General features: G+C 41.0%; 1 long non-coding RNA gene across 2 annotated transcripts in view; it reads right to left on the bottom strand.

Moving 5' to 3' along the window:
- Nucleotides 1–7,009, bottom strand: part of LOC143158474 (uncharacterized) — a 60,353-nt gene extending 53,344 nt beyond the window's left edge. For both annotated transcript variants that reach the window (XR_012995004.1, XR_012995002.1), the window contains exon 1: nucleotides 6,954–7,009. This is a non-coding gene — a long non-coding RNA (uncharacterized LOC143158474). The remainder of the gene's footprint in view (nucleotides 1–6,953) is intronic.
- Nucleotides 7,010–18,391: the final 11,382 nt, after the last annotated feature.

The following is an 18,391-nucleotide window of genomic DNA, read 5'->3' as shown; positions in this document are numbered from 1 at the left end:
CAGCGACACTGAGGGTATGGGACAACCTCCTCACCTGCTTTCCTTCCAGCCGAAACTGCAATAGGCATAAGCCAGAAAACACCTCACCAACAGCAATACAAATGTTAGTGTCTAGGAGCAAAGCTCTGTTGATGGAAAGTAGGCAGCAACGACCAAGGGCACTTGTTATCCCAGCAAATCCCTCGTACCTCAGGCAGATGCAGGACTGGCGTGGATGGGCAAGACATAAAAGTCTGCATCTCCTACCTTGCAGTTTTAAGTATGTAGCTACTCCTGCTTGGTTCTGAAGTTCTTTTGGATAAAATTTGGGTAAGGATAGGAAAGGATAAACTTTGTTGTCTCAGGTTGGATACACCCTCCCTTACATTTTATTTCCAGCCTAAAGGGGTTTAGAAGAGGGACAGTGTCTAAGGTCATACATTTGTTTCCTAAAGTAGGAAAGTAGACATAAAGCCGCTAGGACACTCAATGGAAGATGCTGCTGGTCAGCTGCTAGTCTGTGAGGTAGGGGCTCCCTGGACATCCACACCTCAGTGGAAGTCCTCTCATAACTGCTTCCCTCAGGACTCTGTCGTCCCTTGTTTTAGCATCTCTGCAATAATCCAGTGACACAAGACCTAGAAGAGAAAAGGAAAAAAAATGGCACTTGCATCACGTACTCCTATCTATGTAACTCTTACATCTGCTTCCATGAATTGATCCATCTACTTTGCTCTCCCAGAACTCAAACTGAATGCACCTGAGGGAGGACTTTGCTTTTGCTCTGTTTGTGGAAATGGGTATGTGCATTTGGGTGTGTTTGGTTTTTTAGTGTTGATTTTATATGCTCTAAAATAAGCAAGTTGCAAGGCTGCTTGCTTTATGGAGCTACACAACATAAAGAAATAATTTCTCATCAACAGCCCAAGGCAGATCATGCAAGGTCATTTGCTAAGATGTTGGCGTGCTAGTATATGGTAGGCATGGGCACCTTTTACATGTATCGCACACACCTACTTGCCTGGAAGCAAATCAATAACTCTCTACACCAAAGCTTGCATTTGTCTTCTCTTATTAGAGGTGGGATGGTGCCCTAGGGAGGGCCACAGGCATTCCATTACTTAGGATCAGCGCCTGAGCAAAATGGAAAGGCTGCTAAAAATAAGCAACATTTGCTCATTGGTATAAATAACAAAAGCGAGAGAGAAAGAAAAACAGAAAGAGAACAAGACGAAAATGAAAACTGGCCCCAGACCAGGCCTTGCAGAATGACTAGTCACCTCCTCATTGCCAATTCTGTCACCATCTCCAGTATGGGCAAGATACTTTCACTGCCAAGTGCCCTCAGCTTCTTTCCTGAGAGGACCGTTACTTGCAGATTCGCAGTGGGCCTGAGCATAGGAGGTAGGCTCCCACAGCACACGTGTCTTTCCCTAGGAGTTTCAGGGCTTGGGCATATTGAAGCAAGGACGCAGCACTTCACAATCCAGCACACAATGTCAATGTGATCCCTGCGGTAGCTTGTGAAGCAAGTATTTGGTTTATCTCTGTTTTGTTTGTAAAGGGAATTATGGAGGAGGGGAAGGAAGGGAAAGGGTTGCACTTCCATAAAGCTATCATCATTAAAAACTTTATCCTCTCTTTATTAAAATAGAAATAACTTCTGGATTCCCATTTTTCTAACAGACTTCCCTAGCAAATAGTTCCCAGAGCACACTTGGCTGCCTATTCTCAAGTACTAAAGTTGAGAAAGCTAAGAAGTGCCTGTCTGTATTTGGAGGAAAATAAGACGACTAAGCTAATTAAAAATTCACCCTTGCCCTATATTCCTAAAAGCACTGTACACCCCCATGGCACTGGACATGTCAGGGTGGGCTGCCTTTTTATACAACTGGAAAGTTTAAATCCAAGTATGCTTCTGGTTACTTTTCATTTTAGGCTCTCGTTAATAAAAAGGAATAATAATCGGGAACCAGCTCCCAAGTAGCACACTCAGTTTTTCCTCTCCTTCTATTTCATGTATTCTATTGTAATAAAGCACACAAAAAATCTATTAGCCCTACAATTAAACAAATAATGGTATTAACAACTCCCACTCACCACCTTAAGCAGGTTTAGCTGGGAGAGTTGAAGCAGCTGTCTCTGTCCTGTGTCTCTGCCAGAGGTCACCATCCTGCAGCAGGATCAGCTGATCCTCCTGGATAAACTCCTGAGCAAGTGCAGTCTACAGGCTGCAGCATTAACATAAACCACCTCCAATTTCAGTTTACTCTGGCAGTAACCTCCTAGAAAAATAAAAGGGAGGAAACCTAAGGCTGGTAACTGTTTCATCTCTTAGTATCAGATAAATCCACCTTTGATTACATTTCAAAGCCCTAAAAAACGGAACAGTCAAGAGGTTTAGAATAATGTTCTGGCTTGCCATGAATTAACATGAATTCTTGTAACGAAAAAGGTCACTAGCATAACCATTGAAACACACTACTAAAATAAGAGCTAAGAAAGGTCCTTTAAAGTTTATCCAGGTATGTGCAGACTTTAAACATTTTCAAAAATAGCTATAGCTGCTAACTCTATGAAATGAAGCTATTTCCAAACCTAGGACTAGGACAAATTTGGGTATCCATATGGCTCCAACAATGTCACAATAGCCAAACTATCATAGCTACAATATGAATTCTCAAACAGTAGAAAGACGAGAGAAGGACAAGGTTTCTACTCCAGTGAGGTTATTTTTCATGTCAGACCAACAGATGATTGGCTCAAAGGCTATCAATGTCTCTTTGGCATCCAAAGCGGAGATACAAATACTTACATTGGATTTGCTTACTGGTAACTATAGAGAAAACGGCAGGTGGTTACAGTTAAGTTTCTGGTGCACACATTTCACACTGTCAAATTCACACGAAACAGAGAAAGATGTCGGGTTTTGAGTAATAGTATGAATGAGGAGAGTGCTAAACAGTAGGTATACCTTGAAAGCAGAAAAATCGTACAAAAGGAGTGCCACAGTCTCCATAGCATGGGGAGTGTGTGCAACAAGAGAAGATTAAAAAACGAGGGCAAGATTTATTATGCTTAGTCTAGAGTGTGATGCTAGGGAGTTTGAGGCTGGGAAGTGAGGGAAGACTGAAACAATTAAGAACTTTCAAAAGGAGAATGATTTATGATATCTGGAAGGGTTTTGTTTTACAACGCTTGAACCACACTGACGTAGCTGCAATACCACAAAGTCCTGGTATAGGTGCATTGCGCTGAGATGAGAGGATCTTCTGTTGTGGCTTTCACCACACTTGTCCTAGCTTCCTACATACCGTTTGCACTGATACGGCTCCAGCTAGCCCCAAGACATCAAACCCTGACACAACCACCTCGTGCGCCCCTCTCATGCCGCCCCTCCAAACAACACAGGCAAGCCCTTTTCCTCTCAGTCACGTTTGTAACTCTGAGCGCTTCCCTGCAGCTAAGGTAAATTCAGAGCAGGTATATCTGTACAGAGACGAGCAGGATCTGGTGTCTAACGCATAAACCCTGCCCAAAGTCAGCCTCTAAAACTGCCACGCTACGTTTTCAGGACTATCTTATTTAAATGATCCAGAAACACTGTGAGCATGAGAGAGGAGGAGAGGGAGTGTGACACCACTGGCTTGAGGCACACGTGGCGAGGGCAGGTGCGGAGCCAGCCAGCTCCCTAAAGACAGGGGAGCCAGCCCCGCTCGAGCCCAGAGCAGCTCTCCCTGCTATTCCTGTCACGGGCTGCTTCACAGAGCCTCTGCCAGCCCGCAGAGGAGGGCACAGGCACATGATAAGGATAAGCGGGAACTGAAACGAGATGGCACCAAATTAATTTCCCTTTGTGTGACCTATGCACTAGATTTTCTGGCATCTCAAAAGGCACAAAAAGAAACCCACTGGAGTAAGCAGGGCCCTGTGTCAGCAAAACACTTCATTTCTCACCTGAAACGCCCAGGCTGGCAGAGCTGTGAAGGTAAGTATTACTCACTGTTTCCAAGCGCGGTACCACGTGTTTAGGAGATGACTACAAAGGGGCAGGGAGAGTATTCATCTCATTTTCCTTTCTTCCTTCTTTAAAATAACTTAGAGTGCACAATGAAGATGCGAAAGCTGCCTTTCTCTGCTCTCAAAAAATCAACACAGAGCGAGGGAGTCCACTGGTTTATTACCAGGCAACATGTCTACTATGAAACACTCTGTGGATGACCAAAGAGCAAATACGATGACATCATCACAAGCATCATGAAAGTAAAAACTGAAAAAGAAAAGGATTTATCTTCAGCTTGCCTAATGTAAGTAGTTCAATCAAGCAAAGAATACAAAGTCTTGACAATTGCATTCAGTTAAGAATTGAGGAAGGTCTGAAAATACATTTAAAAATTAAGGTCGCCAAATCTGACCTTCTGTATTGTTCAGCCAATGAAATTTCCTCCACTTACACTTTTGTCCATGGCTTTTGCTTGCTGCAACTTTTTTATTTAATATTTCAGACAACAAAAGGAAATAGCAAAACCAGAAAGGAGACAAGACATTCTTTTTCAAGGAAACTGGAAACTAATTTAGCAAAGTGGGTCAAAGGAAATGCTGAAAAATACAAATCCGTCCTACAGTTTAACTTAAGCCAGAAAGTACTAGTCTTATACACAGTTTTTGTAGCACTTAACAGAGAGCTCAAATTTGGTTTAGAAATCAAGAGAGAGAAAGCAGAACAGTCACCCCATGTGGATAAATAGGCTAGCATCTGGGACTCGGGAAAAGGCTATGCTAATAAAATAATATAGTGGCAAACACATGTATTTGCCAGAGATCATACAGGTCCCTTTCCAGCAAGAAAGACCTTCATTGAGAAATGCAGGAGCCCGTTATCTGTTTATCCATTAAAGGTGCAGGTTAAAGAGAGGTACCTGACAGGAGGAGGCTGGAGGTCAGGAGAAGCTCCGATGACAAACCATCTCCCTCCTTTAGATGAGGCTGATGGTGGCTTCAGTTGCATGACAAGGGAGCAAAGCAACGGAAGAAGCCCTGCCTCACAGCGGGATTACGAGAGATTCTAAACAAGATGGAATTGTGCATCTGTGTAGTCTTCAGAGGAGGAAGTAGTTAAGCCAGGAGAAAAGAAGCATAAACGAGCGGTACCAGAGGGAAGTAGGGGAAGAAAGTCGAGGGTGTGGAACAGGGATTGTCTAGTCCAGTAACACACTGCTGGAAAAGGTTCCCCCTGGCTATTAGCATCACCACCTACTTGCAGGGTGGCTGTTTTGAGCCAGGCTCTTCTGGGGAGCACTGCGAGCGGCAGTAGGTGCATTAGAGAGGTGGGGAGGCTTCATCACAGGCTGTTTCGTCGAACTCTGTGACGCTCCACGGCCATGTCTTACACCAGGTTTCTCCCTCACAAAAACTGAGAAGAAGTTTACAGCAAGTAAAACCTTTGAAGGGAAACCACAAGTATTGAGGAGGATTGTTTGCAGCCATCAGACTTGTGCCCTATTTTATGTCTACAAATGCAGAGTAAATGAGAAGTGATTTGGCAATGGTGCGAAGAGACTGTCCCTCTGAAACTCCAACCCTTCCCTCAGTTCCAGGCCATGCCATGCTTCCTATTTTACTTTCAAACAGCTAACTGGCAGGGAAATTCATGATGTAAGCTAGTAACTACACAAAATTAGCTCTAGCCAACTGTGAATTCATTTGTTCTTTCTATTTGCAGTCTCTCCTTTGCTGAAACATAAAACTTGGTACGAGTCAGCATATTTTGCCACATTTAAAATTATAACAACAAGAGCAAAAGCACAAAGAAAATATCACTAATGCAAAAGATGAACAAAAATCCAGCCTAGGGACAATCATGGCAGCAGAGCAATTTAGTATGCCTGAACTACTTTACCTTTCATTTCCTAGTTCTAGTCTAGCCTTTTTACCCTCAAAAAAAGTATTTAAAAAATTGTAATCTCTTCCTGTGGATGATACAAAAAATTAAAAAAAAAACCAAAACCAAAAAACAAACAATCCACCAAACTAACCATTCTTCATGCTGATTTGCGGAATAAGACTTTTTCTGCAAGCTTTAAGTACCTCTGTATGATTAATAGCAAAATAAACACCACTTGCCAAATCAATCTGCACTAATCTAATCTAACAGCATCTAACCGCTCTCTGTGTTTCCCTATTGTTATACCCCTATGGAATGATTTTGCTAGCCCTCCCCTAAACCCATTGCTTCCTGTACCTCCTGCATCTCAAAGGCATGCAAATGAATTCTTAACAGCTTTTCCCCCTTCTTTGACACATACACTTTTTTTTCTTTTTTTTTTTTTAACAGGCTAGAAACAAACACACATGTATTTATTTACATTGTGATAGTCTCCAAAGGCTCCATCCAGCCCTGTGGTTAAAGCAAACAACCCATCAGCAAAGCAAGTCCAGAGTTCAAGCAGCAGCAATCAATGCGCTGAGCTCATATGCTGGCAAACTTCGACATGTGGGTACCCACAAAACAGAGAAGTGCTCACCGGACTCCAGCAGCACAGCGAGGTATAAATGCTTCCTCCACTAAATTGTTTGGTATTTGAAGTATGGGACTGTATTTCCTCTTAAGTAGGATTTCTACCCTTTACATTGTCATAAAAACTGGTTTCCGTCACCTCTGACAATGTATACGAGCTATTGCGATAACTAGGCACAACCCTTATTCCCAGTCAGTTAAATCTACGTAAGTAGGTCAAGCATTATTAGAACAAAGTCAAAAAACACACAGCCAAATGGAAGTATGGTTTCTTGACTTGGATAAGATAAAAAATAAAGTCAAGGGCAGCATTTTCAAACATAAGGGCAAACAATAGGCCCCTAAATCGGTACTGGGACACAATTAAAACCCCATCCCTCTTTAGGAATGTATTTCAGTTACATAGGACCATTTTGGTTCAATAAGATCTATTTTGATTAAATCCCAGGCAACGTACCTATGAAGCAGTCTGCAAACTTCCAACAGCAGAGCACAGCACGTAGTTCCACCGGGACTGCCACCACAGGAAACTATGGGGCTGTTACTGTTGACTGAGATATACTTGTGTCCCCTTGTGACGCAATTACTCCGAGCAAGCACAGAAAAGGGTTCATTATTTGTCACTCTTGCCAACGCTGCCTCTAGCAAAACTTACTGCAATAATCGGCCTACACCACTTACCTTGCTGCGTAAAGTGCATCCCTAAGTCTGTCTGAATAACCATGAAGTCACTTCTTCTTCCTAGTTGTGTGATACAGCTTCTGAAAATGCTTCAGAACAGAATAAAAAACAAACAGCAAGGCTGGCTCTAGCACAAACAAGAGGACTGCCCCTCCTAGTCTCTACATCATCACACTTGGCTGTAAAAGGTGATGCTCAAAACAGCAAGACCTGTCAAGGGTTAGTTTTTCCATGGGGTCTACCTAGTGGGAATCTTTAAGAAAATAAATCCAGGCTTCACGTGAGGATGCCAAACTGTGTCAGTGACGTTAGGCAGGGGTCACTGACATGCCCTTTCCACACTTAAAAGAATTTAAGTTTGCATTTGTATTGGAGGAGGAAGAAGGTAGAAAACTTACAGCTGAAAATGGAGATTATTCCTGAATTTTGGGGCCAGGAGATGTCTACCAGCTGAATACAAAAGACCTCTCCCCTTCCCTAATCAATCAAAACAGACATTTCAGGAAAAGTGGACACCTCCAGATGTTCTCCTGAGCCACCTGCAAATATCTAAGCGTATTTAGGCTGAGCTTTAACCAGATGACTGGCAGAGAGAATCATCCCGCTCTTGCAAGCAATTCAGTGTGTGGCCTTAAATAAATCACTTGCATATGATCAGCACTAAAGAAGAAAGTTTTCTGCTCCTTTTCATGTATAAAGGCATTATATGAAAACAGGCAGAAGTATTGGCTGTTAGCCAGGAAAAAAAAAGGAAAAAAAAAGTTGATACTTCTTTATTTATAGGGAATCTTCACTTTTTTAGTTTTGGAAAGAGATTTTTAAATGAGATCACTGTACCACAAAAGACCACTGCAAGTAAGTGAGAAAGGGAGATTTTCAGTTGGACCTCATGACAGGTATTAGGGTATTATTCCAAAATAACACAAATATCTGAGAAAAATACTTGAAGACAAGCTTTCATTAGAGAAAATTAGGGATTTTCACAGCTCAGAAAGAAGAGAAACATCCATCTAAGAACTTGACAGAAAACGTAACATTCCTCTCCTTTGCTTTTGAAGGTCACCTTTATTCTTGGTGAGATTCTCCCTCTGCAGAAGGGGCGAGCAAACAAAAACGCATCACATAGATCTGCTGGTCTTCTGTACAGAACTAAGTTTCCCATGAAGTTCCTTGGGTTTACCAGCTATTGATACTTCTCTGCGTGTCCAGAAACCAGTTCATTTGTATCGGCAGAATGGGTACGTATCTATAACCTGATCTAACTAGTAAAAGATGACTCTGACTGTAGATCTGTTTTTAGGAACTGCCGTTTGAACTAGGCAGCACCAAGGATGGATTAAAAAACCCAGGGTGAAACGCAAGGTACAGCTGGATCATAAAATGAAATTGGATTTTCTGAGGCCCCTTTCCCCGCACCCCCAGCGCTGTGCTCCCCAGGTGCTGCGCTCATGCCCTATAGATACGCATGAGCTGCAGTACAAAGCACAGTTGGCAGCTAATTTGGATTTAGCCATTTCACACTTGCAAGCCAGGGATTCAAAGCCAAATACCCGGGCCCCCTCCTACTTTCCAACACAGAAACAATTTAAAACAGATCTAACACCTATGTAGTACTGATTTGGTTATCTTCAAAATCCCCATTGTTCTGTTTAAAGAGCATATCCTCCTAGAATAGCCTCCTTCTGATAAACGACTCCTTCTGCATGTCAGCCAAACAACAGTTTTGGTCTTTATCACAAGTGGACCAGCAGCAGAAACAGTGTGTGGCGAAGCGGGGGAGGAGGGGGTTTTAGCTGAAAATAGAGTTCATTGTCAGCTGGACTTTAGACTCACGTTTTTAAATAGGTTTTGGAATGTGGATATGAAGCAGTTAAAAGAACCCTACCTCCAGCCCTTAAAGGAAGAAACGTCTATTCACACGCTTAAAAGCATAGTAGGACCTCAGGTAATGGGGTCGTTTGCGTGTTCTGCACAAACGTTTCTTGTATAAGAAGGTCAAAATATACAGGAAACAAAATATTAATTCCTTGGAAAACAAACAAAAAAAACCACCACCTTTCTTAAATAGATATACACAACTCCAAAGAACCCGGTTTAAAAAAAAGTTTCAAAAAAGGGATGATGACATTTAAATGCATATTGAAAAAAACATAACAGATATATAATTTTAAAAGTTGTGTAGGCCAGAGATTTCTGTGCCTTTTACATGATTTGTAGGAAATGAATAGAGGTGCTACAAATTATTGACTCTTTTTTACACTCCAGATGCACGTTTGGTGGAACGTGACCATTTCTGAAGTGTTTATTTATGAAAAAGTCTAACTCTTTTCAGTAAAATATTATTGGCATGAATTTATAATGATACTACATAGTTTTATTGTATATTTTACTTCCAATACCCCCTTGGCATGGCTGAAAATGGTTTTACTTCTTCAATTCTTAGGATTACTGGGTATGCAAATGTGATACATGCACGCTAAAATCTGTCAAAAGAAAATGTTATATTGTGTGTTCCTTAAGAGCAAACTATCCTAAGAAAGCTGATCCTTGAAAAGCTGATAGGACTGATTTTAGTAATCATCAGCACATGTGTGAAATAGTAAAATGGAAAAAACGTACACCCAAACACGAAAATAATGACCAATGGAAAACACAGGCTAAATACCATTTATAGTCTATATTCTGGAAACCATGCGATTCTTGCAATATCCATGTGTTTTGCTAGCAACTGCATAAAACGTTCCTGTAGTTAGAAAAGAGGCAGTATTCCTACCATAGTCTTATGTTAAAAAATGCTCTTAGGTCAACAAGCCGCCAGGGAAACCACATCACTTTGTTCTAAAATGTTTGCTGAAAAGCTGTAAGTGGCCTAAACAACACGAACTTCAACATCTTCAGCAGTGCTATCTCCTGTCAGGGCTAACTGACAGCACACCCGGGCCATGGGGTGACCCTGGCTCGCACAAACAGCTAGACCTCGGATAAGACAGTCGAATTCAGAAAACACTGGCGGTTGGTGCCGCCTGGTTTCTAGGTTTCCCACAGATAGAGCATCTGGGCAGCGTTAACTGTGGCATCCTGTAAACACTGGCTGGACGATAATGGAGTATAACGCAGGCAACAAAGTGACCCTGTAAGACTTTTCCTCTGTTCGGTGGTAATCAGATGGCATAGCCAAATGTTGTGCCTGTGGGAATGAGCTCTGGAAGTAGTTAAAGAAGTGTTTACAGCATAGTCTGCAACAGATAAGGAGACAAGATGCTCTTCAAAAGTCAGGAAAATCTATCTGAGCATAAGTTTTGTTTTCTCCTGTTCAACACCAAGAGCCACAGATGCTTCAAACACAACTTCAGCCAGGAGATCAGACTGGCTTTTCGGCAGATTTCCAGTGTTAGGGGCTAGCAACACTGGGCAAAGTCTTGGTCCACTGACATCATATGGGAAAGCTCCCCACTTCTGTCAAAGAAGTGACAGGAGTTCTCAAAAAATCTTACATATCAGGCAATAAACTTTTCAGATCTTGCCATTACTATTTAAATAGGCCAACCAGCCTATATGCACATACATAGATGCGAATCATCAGATGAGATGGGAAAAACTTGAATATAATTGTTGTGCAATTGATAGGAAGGAACTAACGTTGATTTTCTTTTTACTAATGAGTTTTTCTGCATCTTGGTGGCAAATGTAAAATATTGCCTCAATTGAATTTTCTAAAAGAAATGCAACTTAATTCCATTCATTCAAGGCTCCATACTGAGAAATGAGTAGCAGCAAGGATTCACAATTGCTGAACAGATCTTCCTCCCATTTATGATCATCTAACTTCCTTGTAGCAACTACAGTAATTGCTGCTGCAGAACAACTGTTTTAAATCCATTTTGGCTGGTCTTTGCTGCAGTTCAGTGGTTGAATGGAAGAGGATGACTTCATGTGACCAGTCTCCAGAAGTTCTACCTGGACTGCTGACGAGCACTCACTCACAATCTGAGAGCCTAGTTTGTGTAGCTCATTGAAAATTTCATGTTATCAAAAAGATGCATCAAAGGAAAATAAGTAACTCTTATAAATATGACAATTGTTTATGCTTGTAAAAACCTAGAAATCTGCTATTATAATGAGGACAGTTGGCATTTTACGTTCATCTCAAATTCAACTGCAAGAAAAGTGATACAAACTATCTACTCTTGCAGAGACTTTTTGTTTTCACGATTTTGGGTTTGGGGCTGGGTTTTTTTGTTTGGGTTTTTTTTGAAATGGAAATAACCTACATTCAAATAAAGCATATGGTTGTTCTCCATGTAAAGAGAGATAAATGCTTTCCATCTTTCAAAGTCAGCTACAACTGAAAAGAGCTTAGAGACGAAAAAAGGAGAAAAGCAACAGGTTTCTTTTTAAGGAAAAATAATGGATTTACCTAGTAAAGGAAAGATTTAAATTTAAGGACTTTGAGCAATATTGCTGGGGAAAAAACAGTCCATGCATTCATGCTGCAGACAGAAAAACATGCATGTAGCAATTATGTGCAGATATGTCATCGAGGAAAACTAATACTGTGTTTTGGAATTAAACAGAAAGATGAAAATTAGCTGCAAACTAAAGGTGGGGAGGAACAGAGTCCAATTTTGGACCTAGGGCTCTGACAGCATGCTTTAACTATTCAGAATACAAGCTCAGGATCATCAAGATTGCTGTGAAGGGAATCTAGGTTCATTTCAATGACACAGAACAACTCCTTTAAGGAAATCAAATCATACCGCAGAAATGTGGAGGCCCATCAGATAGCAGAGGGGGTTACAGCAAAAAGAGAGTTCCCTGTTCTCAATGCTCTACAAAATAAACATTTTTCTCCCACTTTCTCTTACTTTTCTTTTTAACAAATTTGCAAATGCTTATGAAAAGAAAACAGAGACGAGATTGCATCTGGTTTGTCTATGGCGCCATTTGTTGCTATAGGGAGACTACTTGGAAAAGGTGATGAGTGGTAAGTTGGTGAATGATATTAATAGAGAAACAATAGACAAATTGCTCTCAATGCTGTGGTTAACCCTTTAGTGTTCACATTTTGGTTTCTCCCTCTTCTTCAGGAGGCCCAAGCAGAGGATAATGATTACATCTCCCTGCACAAGCTGCTAATTGTTTTCCCCTCCAAAATGTCAGCATTTTTCTTCTTTTCACTTCCATGAGCACTGTGTATGTAAAAACATTTTTGGAAGCGGGGGAGAAGGAGCCCACTGAAATGTTACTTTTTTCCTGATTCGGGTCCTCAAGCAGAACTGAACAACATTTCAGACTTTAATAAGAAGGATGATTTGTACCTTCAGCACAAGTCAAACACCACCTCACGTTGTATTTTTTCCTGAAGGTGTAGGTGGAGAATGCATAGGTTTAAAGGAAAAACTCCACCACTGATACCCACCAAGCAAACAGAGAGCTGAAACGTGCAAACCACTAAGTACTTATTGCAAAGATGTAACTGTGTTGAATGCAAAGAGTATCCCTTCAAGAGCCTTTAATAAAAAAAGGCCACATAGAAATGATTTGCAGTTTCCCAATGAGCACATCAGTTTGCTTAATTAAATATTGCTTTCAAAGTTTCAGTCACAATAGCTCTTGTCCCTTGCCAGTTGCAGTAAGAAAGATACATTGAACAAGGATGTCAGCTGAACACTAGCATTGATGTTAATGCCAACTGTCCAAAGCCTTGCCAAGTCGCTGACGTTTAGAGTGAGGACTCCCTCGTTTTCAGCTCTTTTTAAGGCTTTGTCAAAGTACTGAAATTCTAGGAGCCCATTTTTGTGCATTTTGCAGAGACATACAAGACTTTATAGTTTCAAACAGGACAAGATTCATCTACCATGCTGAAGTTTTTTAATAGAAAGCGTTTGTGTCACAAATTATTTTTATTTTCATTGCTGACTACCAGATTTTGGTCCCACATTTTGTTTCATTAGATTTAAGCTCACTTTGCAAGTGCGCTCATATTTTAATCCAGATTTTAAAAAAATAATAAAAATCTTCCCTCCCCAAAAATGCCAGTCATTCTCTGAAATGAGTCTCCCACATTCAGATCACTATAGCGTGACACCTATATTTTTTTCTTGGTTTCTTATTTCTGCACAGGACATGGAAACTCAGATGAATTCTATTAAGTAGATTTCTGTAGTTTTGCCTGCATCCTCAATTAACTCCAGCCTACTAGTTTTTAGTAGAAGAAATAATTGTTTTCTCCCTCAACTAAAAGCTATGTTTCTAAGTAAGGGAAGAATCCAAGAACAAAACCAGTTTTGAGCAATAATGTCATTCTGCAGCTCCCTGAGCATCAGGATTGAAAGGTAAGATCATACAAAAAGCAGTGAGAACAGTGAAGACAAACCTTCCCCTGCCCAACCCCCCCCGCTTGCTTCTTTTTCACTTTCAGTGATAGAGGCATAAAAAGCAGCAATAAGATTTGTCCAGTGACACTGGAGGCAACACGTGATATACGCGCCTATGGAACCTGTTCGGTTACCAGCAGGCTTAATATCAACTTTGATTCCTCTGAAACAGAAATTGCATCGATGACATTTCTTGTAATTGGGTGCTTCAGCCCAGACTCTTGGTGGGGCTGTCTTGGTCCTTGCGGACTTTTAAGGTGAGATGCATAAATAATTGGTCACTGATGCTGCCCAATAACTCTCTCTGTTGTCAACTTCATTCCAGAGGCAACTGCATTTTAACTTTGACATACTGAAGACATGCAGCTAAGACTCACATCTTCTCAAAATTAAGTGAATGGAATTTTGACATTTTCCCCTTGACATTCTCAAAATCCGCTCTTGCACCGTCGTTCCGTCCAAAGTCAAATGTATGGGGAGCATACACAAAGTACAAAACCTTGCCCTTCTAAAGTTATATTCAAGGACGACTCCTTTCTTTTTTTTAAGACACCTTTAGTTAATCCTACTTTAATGCCTAATATCAGACAAGTAAGCTTATTATTTACTTGGTCATAAATGAAATTATTTTATATTGTAAGGTCTAATCCATATTTGGAAATTTATATTTTAGGACAGATCACTTGTAACTCATTGAATAAAGGTTTTCTTTAAAGAGTAGTGACCTCCTAAAAAGCACAATGTGTCAAGACTCATTTATAGTCAATTATATTTTAGCGTAACACAAACAGAGACCATGCCCAATAATAACCCGGTATTTTCAAAAAGGAGTTAAAAAAAGCCCCAAATCTAGTCCTGAATTCCTATGACACACACATAGGTCTTTAAAACAATATTTCCACTCATCTGAAGCAGCAGCTTATCCTCATAGCCTTACTCTCTGCCTTGGAGTTAGTCTTTTAAGCAGAGTTAGAGACTTGGATTCCAAATGTTTAATCTAAATGACATCTCAGGATTGGAACAAATGTCACTGTGGTATACAGCCATGGGAGGGGAGGGGCGAAAAAAAATAAATCTCAACTGTTACTCTTCAGACCTACTGTCGTCAGAAGGAGCAGAGGGTGCTGAACACCTCATAAGCCCGAGTTCTGCATTTTAATTTAATTACAACTGTAATTTTACTCAGAAAACAAAAAACAATAACTGAATGTCTTCTTCATGATTCCCTAGTGCATAAGTTGCACGTTGCATGTTCTCTCCATTGCTTTGTCCGGGCCTCCAACACTTTAGAGAGACTGTTGCACCATTTCTTGAGGCATTTGTCCCAAAGTTTCAATGGCAATCCAAGTAAGAGGCAGAGAATAAAAGGGACTGTAACAGCGGAGGATGATTCTCTCTGTTGTGTAACATCACAGCTTGAAATTATAATGAAATTAGTTATACAGAAAAAAGCAAACTTATAAATCATATTACATGTAAAAATGCTTCATATTCTTAAAGAACTGCTCATATCCCAGTGAATTCATGAGCCAGTTTTAAATGACTCCCACCACGAAATTTTGCCCACAGAACCGAAGAGGCTGGATGAACAAATGGGGGAATGAAGGACCAAGTGTGAAGTCTTTGAACTTACAGGTGTAAGCTTGGTGCCTTCAGCATTATAAGCTGGTAGGTATATTGGTGTCTCTTTACTGCTGCATTTTTGCCACTTTCCTGCAATGCTGGCTAACATCTAGACTGATACATTATTTTACAAGAAGAAAGAAATCACTCTCACGCTGATGGCCCAGTGTGCTGGTTTTGGCTGGGATAGAGTTAATTTTCTTCATAGTAGCTAGTATGGGGCTATGGTTTGGATTTGTGCTGAAAACAGTGTTGATAATACAGGGATGTTTTCCTTACTGCTGAGCAGTGCTTACACAGAGTCAAGGCCTTTTCTGCTCCTCACCCCACCCCACCAGCGAGCAGGCTGGGGGGGCACAAGAAGTTGGGAGGGGACACTGGTGGGACAGCTGACCCCAACTGACCAAAGGGATATTCCACACCATGTGACGTCATGCTCAGCATATAAAGCTGGGGGAAGAAGAAGGAAGGGGGGGACGTTTGGAGTGAAGGCATTTGTCTTCCCACGTAACTATTATGTGTGATGGAGCCCTGCTTTCCTGGGGATGGCTGCACACCTGCCTGCCGATGGGAAGGAGTGAATGAATTCCTTGTTTTGCTTTGCTTGCACGCGCGGCTTTTGCTTTACCTATTAAACTGTCTTTATCTCAACCCAGGAGTTTTCTCACTTTTACTCTTCCAATTCTCTCCCCCATCCCACCAAGGGGGGAGCGAGTGAGCGGTTGTGTGGTGCTTAGTTGCCAGCTAGGGTTAAACCACGACACCCAGCTAACATACCCAGTGCTCAAATCATTCTTTTGCATCTAGAGTTCCTTCTATTTTTTCTGCCAACAATTATGAGACTATAAAACCATCTCTATGTTTTTCTTTTATAAGCAAAAGTCTTTCCCTAAGTCATCAAATCTGCTTTTTTCCCTGAGATCTACATACTGCCCAACAGATCCTAACATCTGGCATTGCACCCTTTAATCAGTCCCGGAAAACTGCCCTTTATTGCACACTGAAATAGAGAAAGACTAACAGTGTTTATTCAATATAGTGCATCGGTCACTATTACTTACTTAAAGAGTCTTTCATGTGCTCCAAAGGCTGTTCACATGCAATGCAACTGCACTGTGTAACATGCTGGAAGGCAGCAGCTAACTGCACAGTTGAGGAGAAAGAAGAATGCAGTGACTCAGGACAAAAACCCAGCTCACCCAGAAAATGCTATGTGCTCTTGAATGTTTACACAGAGCAGACAGACCTTTTCTACTTTGTTGTTTTCAAGGACACGTCAGATGCCTCATGCCACGGCAGAAGCCAGAATTGTGTTTCTCTTCTTCCAAAGGATAAAGGGCTGAATCAACTATTGCTACAGGTCCTGCAGTCCCAAGGAGTCTGTAGTTTTTCAAACCTAAACCTGAGAGGCTTTCAAGTAGCGGCAGTGTCTACACACGCACACACACGCACACCACACACGCACCACACCCCCCCACACCCCCCCATCCCCCACCCCCGTCTCTCTCTCTAAAAAAAAAAAAAAAAGCAGCTCTTTCAATATACGCTGCTCCTGAGAGGTCTACATTGTGCTACGCTTTTTCATTCACCCTTCTTGTTTTTATCAAGCAAGGATGACTAATGTGCTATTGTGATGCACTTTTCTCAGAAATGTGGCCAACTGAGTCTGCTTCCACTGTAGTTCCATGGGTGTTTAACATTAAAAAAGAGCCCTCAGCCGGGCAATGGGTAAGTCATTACACTCCCCTTTAAAACAACAGGCCCCATACATAAACCATGCTGTCATGCAAGTCTGACCTATGTAATGTTGAAATCTTCCAATGTCAGGAAGATTTCACAAGTAATCCCATGTGTCCCATAGCTGTAAAACTGGTGTTACTTTAGCACCACGGGAAGCACCACATTTGCCTCAAACAGCTTATCGTGCATGTTTCAACCCTCTCGTTGCCCTTCCAGTTTCTTACAGTTTGGCCAGGAAGTTTAGATGGGACAAACGTCTTCACAGCCATTCATCCTGTGCTCTTCCAGCTCAGCGTACACACAGTTTAGCCACCTGGGAAGGACTGTAACAACTCTTTATGGCTCAAAAAAAAAGGAATACTCTAGACTATATATGAGATCAACGTGAAACCGCTGACTTCAGCCGGGCCAGGGTTTTACTCCTTATTCCTACAGAACTGCTGAATATTCATTTTAGGCCCTAAGATGCAAAGACCAAATGGCACCCCAGAGCACAAGCAATAAGGAAGACAGTATTGTTTTGCTATGAGAATACTTCAAATCGTTCCTTGAAAACCAGACTCTTGAGCACAATTATACCACGTTGCTGACCTCATACACGATGGCCAGAGTATTTTAGATAGACTCTGCTCCAACAACTTTTACTGAATTTAAGTGTTTCAGTTTGAACAAGGCCTTGATTTCTCTGGACTGAAACCTGTCAACTCTTTGCTTTGACAGAAAATTGTAACAGGTTTCAACATTTTAAACCATTTTTTCAGCCCAGAAGAATGACTTTTCTGGAACACAAGGACATGAAAACATACATTTTTAAGATGGGTATCTATCCCAAAATCCATCTAGTCTTTTCAACTGACCATGTAGGTCAGTAAAGTTTGTTGTAGCACAAGCTGTTAGCTCTCATTTCACATTTCAAGACCTCCAATTTTTCACTCTTTCTGCCAAATGAACCTTTGTCTTTCCATTGCTTTTGCAGAAGACTTGCAGTTTCAAACTCAGCTCTAAAACTGAGCACTTCTATGCAGAAAGGCACTCCTTTTGACATTCACATGGGCCTACAGTTATCTGCACAAAAAGTTTATTAAAAGAGCATTTTTTAATAGCAGTACTAGATATTCTTAAATACATTGCTCAGCCACAGTAAGTACAATTACTTTATTCATCTCTTCATGGAAAGCTTACACTTATTCATGCCTCATTAACCTAAAAATCTTTCCAGCATGCTTATCATCATTCACCATCTTTGTGAATTAAAAAAAGAAAATTTTCTTACCCTAATCAAAAAGATTATATGCTCCTCTGAATCATGAAATGATACATGCCTCCACCTTATAAATCTCCTTCCTTATAAGAAGCAGGAACAAAAGGAATAAAAATGTTAAATTAGATTAGGTTGATCAATCTCTTGGGCCCAAATCAGCCATACCTGATACTTAGAAATATACTAATATGTCACAAGATAAATGTTGTAAAA

The sequence above is a fragment of the Aptenodytes patagonicus genome, chromosome 3 (genome assembly GCF_965638725.1).
Source record: "Aptenodytes patagonicus chromosome 3, bAptPat1.pri.cur, whole genome shotgun sequence".
Taxonomy (NCBI): domain Eukaryota; kingdom Metazoa; phylum Chordata; class Aves; order Sphenisciformes; family Spheniscidae; genus Aptenodytes; species Aptenodytes patagonicus.
The sequence above is the reverse complement of the archived record's forward strand: the minus strand, read 5'-3'. Positions and strand labels throughout refer to the sequence as shown.